The sequence below is a fragment of the Wolffia australiana genome, chromosome 17 (genome assembly GCF_029677425.1).
Source record: "Wolffia australiana isolate 7733 chromosome 17, ASM2967742v1".
NCBI classification, from domain to species: Eukaryota; Viridiplantae; Streptophyta; class Magnoliopsida; order Alismatales; family Araceae; genus Wolffia; species Wolffia australiana.
This window is the reverse complement of record NC_135851.1, coordinates 959,909-966,005: the sequence shown is the minus strand read 5'-3', so window position 1 is coordinate 966,005 and position 6,097 is coordinate 959,909. Positions and strand designations below refer to the sequence as shown.

At 38.2% G+C, this 6,097-nt stretch overlaps 1 non-coding gene across 1 annotated transcript; it reads left to right on the top strand.

Moving 5' to 3' along the window:
• Positions 1–727: 727 nt before the first annotated feature.
• Positions 728–833, top strand: LOC144714698 (small nucleolar RNA R71). Its single transcript, XR_013584437.1, has one exon. It is a non-coding gene; the product is annotated as a small nucleolar RNA R71 (small nucleolar RNA).
• The last annotated feature ends 5,264 nt before the right edge of the window (positions 834–6,097 follow it).

The window sequence follows — 6,097 nt, the reverse complement described above, 5'->3', positions numbered from 1 at the left end:
CTTCTCTAGAATCTCCATTCTAGACTCCATTCTTCTCTGATTCTCCTGTAATTCTTCTTGCTTCAGCATCATCCGCTTCAACATATCAATCATGGAGTTAGGAGATGAATCTTGTGAATTTGAAATAAAATTGGGATAAGTGTTAGAAGCAAAATTCTGATAATTTGGATTGTTCTGATGATGATATGGACGTGGCTGGAAGTTGTTTTTCCCTTCTCTGCTCCATCCTTGATTCCCATAATTTCCCTTCTGATTCCAAGCTCCTTGCATTAGGTTATTTCCCTCATAAGCATTCACCTGTTCAAGAGTAGGACAAATGTCATTAGTATGATCAAAACTCTCACAAATGGAACAAAGAGGGGAAGGATGTTTAGGGTTAGCAGAAGGGGAAGTAAAGGTTGGAGAGGAGCTCATCATCTTCTTCATATTCTGGGAAAGCTCCTCCACAGCCTTACCCACTTTGCCTAAGTCCCTCTCTACCTTATCTTTCCACAAATCAAGTTCTATTGCACTAACATCAATTAGCCCTCCATGTTTTGGCCCTGAAATTCTCCCATTGTGACTCAAGCCCTGATGATATGCACAACTATCTGCCAATTTCTCAATAATACTAGAAGCCTCATCGATTGTTTTATCTATAAACGTACCACCACTAGCACTATCTACTCTACCTCTCTCATGGTCATTCAACCCATCATAAAAAATCTGAACTATTTGCCAATCAGGAAGACCATGATGAGGGCATTTTCTAGTAAGGTCTTTCAATCTTTCCCATGCTTCACTAAAAGAATCAGTTCCCTGGGTAAAATATCTAATTGCTTTCCTATAGGCATTAGTCCTTCCGACTGAATAAATTTTTTGCAAAAAAATCTCTCCATCTCACTCCAATTCTGAAAATTTTTACCCACACTTCTGAACCAATCTTTTGCCTTATCCTTAAGAGTGTGAGGGAACATTCTCATTTTCAAAGCATCAGAAGTCACTCCTGCAATATTATAAGAATCACATTTTTCCACAAATTCATATAAATACTCATAAGTATCTTCATTCAATTTTCCATAAAATGATGGCAAGATTTGATGAAGATGAGGGTCTACCTTAAAATTCACATTCACATTTATTGTCCCATGGACCCTAGGTGGAATGTTACTCTCAGCTGGCTCATAAAACTCCCTCAATCTCCTCACTCTACCCACATCATAAGGGATCTTAGCCATTTCTTTAATCTTTTCCACAAATGTCTCCACAAATTCTGCACATGATTCTTCCAAATTCCTAGTCTTTTCCACAGATTCTAAAGCTATTCAATGAGGGTTCTGAGATCTTCTACCTTGCATAAAACAACCAATATGAAGAAAAAAAAATAACCACAGCAAATATCTAAAGAGAAAAGTTTAGAGTTCACCGAGTGCTCATCTCCCTTTCCACTATAAAAAGCAAATAATATCCCTGCACCTCACACTTAAGTCAAGCATATACCAAATGGAAATAGGAGAAATTCTAAACCTAAAAAAAATAAGAAATCAAATTTGCATTGCCTCCCCGGCAACGGCGCCAGTTGATAAGTCCAAATTTAGGGGTTTTATGTCGTTGTTTTGATTCAGACTTGGCCAACAATATTTATGAAAATTTTCCACTTAAATACTCTATCATTAATATAGGGCAAGTAAGGGGTCGATCCACAGAGAGGCAGAAATTTAATTTCAGAAGTTTTTCTCAAGCTTGGGATGAAGAAAATGATTTTAAACGTGAAAAATACAATTTTTTGGGATGTTTCTAGATTGTTAGGTAATTTTCATAATTCCCTACGATTTAAGTTAAGCCAAGATACAAGGAGAAACACAAAATCATATTTTTAAACTAATTTTTCTATTTTCTCTTAGCAAATTAATCAGAAATAAATATTTTTAGAATTTTCTGGAATTAATTTACATATAAAAACAACTATATGTATTAAAAACGAGAGACAGAGATTTATTTAGAATTTTTTAGGTGTTAAAATGACTTTAAATAGATTATATGAATTTTCTAGATTTTTCCAAATTTTTTAGGATTTTTTGAATGCAGAAACAATTTTTCTGATTTTTTCTATATTTTAATAATTTTTAAATACTAAAATGTGAAATTACCTACTCTTGCGATCGCCGGAGCAGCAGTGGCGGAGCGACGGAGGCGGCGGCGAGCGGCGATGGCGGCGGCGGCGGCAGCGAGCCAAATGGGCCGGCGGGCCTGGGTTGGCCCGTAGAGGGCTGGCCTCAGCGGGTCAGCCCACTTAGGCTAGCCCAATTTGGCTAAGTGAAGACTTAGCCAAATTGGGCTTAAGCCTTATTGGGCTTAACCCAATGGCCAGGACTTATCCGATTTGGCGTAGTCCTGCACAGGGATACCCTGTGCCCTGCGGTCGTGTGCACTGGCTGCGCGCGGACCGGCTGGCAGAGGGCTGTCGCTGCCGCACGGGCACTGCACGGCACCGCACAGTGCGGCAAGAAGACAAACTTGTGTTTTGAAAAGATGAAAAATGATATTTTAATGCAATTTTTTGGGGTTCCAAGTAGGGAATGCTTGAGGATCTAGAGAGACATAGGGAGATATTTTACAGTGAGAAACAAATGTTTCTAGATAGATAAAATATCGAAATGAGAGGATAGAGAGAGAAAATGAAGAGATAGAGAGAGAAAATGAAGAGATAGTGTAGAGAGAGTTTGAGAGGGAATTTGAAGGTGCAGATGAAGGAGATTTTTATGAAATTTTGAGGTGATGAACTGTGTATATGAATGGAGGTCTAGAGAGAGAAAGAAAATATTCTAGAGAGAGAAAGGGCCGAAATGAGGAGATAGAGAGAGAAAATGAAGAGAGTGTAGAAGGACTTTGAGATAGAATTTGGAAGTGCAAATGAAGAAGATATTTTATGAAATGTTTAGGGGAGTAACTATGGATATAGATGAAGGTCTAGTGAGAGAAAAAACCTATTTTAGAGAGAGAAAGTGGAGAAAATGAGTGTTTAAAGTGGGAAAGTGATGGATTTTAAGGGTAAATGGATGGGAAATGATGGAGAAGGTAGAAATCTAAGATCCTAAAACCTCAATGCAAGTTTACTGAGCCCTCAATGCTTCCTTTCAAGTATGGATCCTTATATTTCACCAGGATCAGGTGTTTTTCAATGCAAACAGGAGACGAGATTCAGAGAAAACTTCAATAAACTTACATTAAGCAGGTTGAACAACCTGGATTCTGAAAATGCCTTGTCCTGCTGGCCAGCCACTTGCTAGAGCACGTCCAGAATGAGGGAAAATGAGGGATAAAAAGTCTATTTATACATTGTGAGAATTACTAAAATACCCCTTTGGGCATTATCTATTCTCTTTTATTGCCATTTGCCTCTTTTTCTCCATGGGTTGAGAGCTTTGCCTTGTAATTTCCAGTTTTTTACTTTTGTAATGTGTTTGCAGGCCCAATAGGTAGGTCAGGTTGTGGTCCAAGCCCCTCTGATCTCTCCTTTAAAAGCCCACAATATCGTTTCATCATTTGCAGCCCATTTTGATAATCACTAAGCTCCCAAAAATCCTCCAATTTTTTCACAGAATGATATCTTCTAATTCCTGTAAATTTCTGCACATTTGGAACTATAAAATAATCATCACAAAATCAAACTGATTGACTTCATATAAGTCAATGAAGTTAGTGAAAAATAATCATAATGTGCAAAAGTTGGAATTATTAGCTAATGCATAAATATTTGGTTAATTCAAACAATAACATGATAAATTATAAATTAATAGTAATAAAAATATCTAAAATGTATACAAATATAGGTTCATTTATCATGTTATCAGTGTCCCAACTCAACCATGCTCCTCCCAACAACGTACCTCCCAAGTAGTTTCCTCTTATTCTCATCAAAGATCGCACCAAGATTACCACCTTCCATCCCTCCGTGCCAGGCTACCAAGTGTTCACCCATTGGGAGAGACTACCATCCTCGGAAGCCTCATTGGAACTTGCCTCCAGCCTTTCTTGATTAGTTTCCCTCTTTCTAGCTTGAGGACAAGCTAGTCAAGATAGGGGGGAGTATTGATATAATCCATTGGAGGGTCTACGTTCAATGGGAGGCCCAACACGGGCCTGATAATCTCAAATTTAGGGGTTTAATTCATCTTTGGTATTAATATATTTAGGGGTTTAATCTCAAATTGAGATTATCCAATAAAAATATATTTAACCGTACTTAAGAATACTTAGTTAGTAATGAGTACAGATCATGTCCACATGGAACGATGATTAAGGAATTAATTTCTTATGATAGTGATGATCCAGAAGAGGATAGATGAAGACAAGATTTGAGGATATGAGCTAGTGATATCAATTAAAGATACATTACTTATATGTTAATTTTACATAAAGAAAAGAGTAAGTGAATGTGACAGACATGATGATGGACGATGGTATGAATAAGGATAGTGGTAAGATGTGGAGTGGTACGATGGAGAGGATAACGAGACAAGATAAGAAAGTATAAATGAGTAAAATGTGAGTGCAGATACTATGAAAAACACTAATTAAGCAAATTATGATGTCGGGAAAGAAACACCATAAGGAGAAGATGCTTACCTTAGATCCTTACATTCCGCCAAGATCACAGCAATTTATGAGTTCCTGTAAGCTCTCCCTCTTCTCCAATGCTTCTCCCCACACACCCAGGACACCAAGAACACACTTAATGGATCTCAAAACTCACTATCTTTAATTCAGCCTACACAAGTCGAAAGCAAGTTTACAATGAATTTTTCAATGGTCCATGCCTCTATTTTATGAATAGAAAGAGGAAAGGAGGATGAAGCAACACAGAAATTTCAGCTCAATTGGAATTGTAGATCAAAACTTATGGTTGTTTGAAGTTTAGCCAATCCTATCCCTTGATTTCCTTCTCACTCCTCATCAACGTCATCATTTCCATGCTCGTTGAGAAGTCAAAGTGCTATATATTCTGCGTTTTTCATATTCTGTGCGGTTCTCTTCCTATTTCATGCCACGTGTACCTGAAAGGAAGAGAAAAAGACAAAAGGGAAGAAAAGATAAAAGAAAGAGAAAAGAAAAAAAGAAAGATTCCTCGCAGCTGACGTAGCGGCGCGTCAGCTCGTGCCACATCAGCATGGGCCCCCTTTTCCTCCTCCCACTGAGAACCACGTGCGTGCCACGTTGCCGTTCATGGCCGCGTGTGCGCGTGGCCTCACTTGGTGCGGCTACATCGCTCGTCGCTCTACCAAGAAAAGACAAAAATAAAGAGAGTCAAATCATATTTTGTATTTTTCTCTCTTGATCCACACACGCATTTATCAGAGCACCCCATAACCAACAAATATAATGAAGACAAATGGTGTCAAGTCACTCGCGATCCATTGATATATTTTGCTCGATCTATCACAACAATGATATCACAATAAAATAACTGTTATGATTTACATGGTAGTGGCCAAAAGGATCATGGGATTGGTCAACTGGTTTCAACATCTGTGGCACATTCACTTGATGTTGGTTAAAAGATGAGTAGAGTGACCAAGTCGGGGACTAAAAAATGTTGGGTAATCAATCCAACTTGATCGGCCAAGGTCAAGATAACCCCACAAGCTGACCAACCTAGGCTGAATTGTGTCAATCAACCAATATGTTCCTCTCAAGATCTATATCATTGATCCAAATGATAATGGCTGGATCAAAACTACTGAGCTGATGAATCACAGACATGTATATACCATTGAATCTACAGCTTTAAACCAAAACATATTTATAAAACCAAGGGAGGTGGGTTAGATAGACTGATGGACTTGATCGAATCCCAAACAAAGTTGGTCAATTTGGATATCAATCTCATTAGACCCTCGACCTCGATTATCTCACTCCAGTCCAACTTGATTGTCAGGTTACTCAGTTGTTGTAATTTTCAACTTTGTTCCTATATCCCTAGTTTGTGGCACTTTATAAACATCAACGTGGTCGACACAGAGAGAATAAACTTTTATTCCCGAACAAGACATGGTACTTGCAGATAGGTTTTAGGGCTGGTATGATCCATGTTGACTCGATCCAAATTGGTACAAGA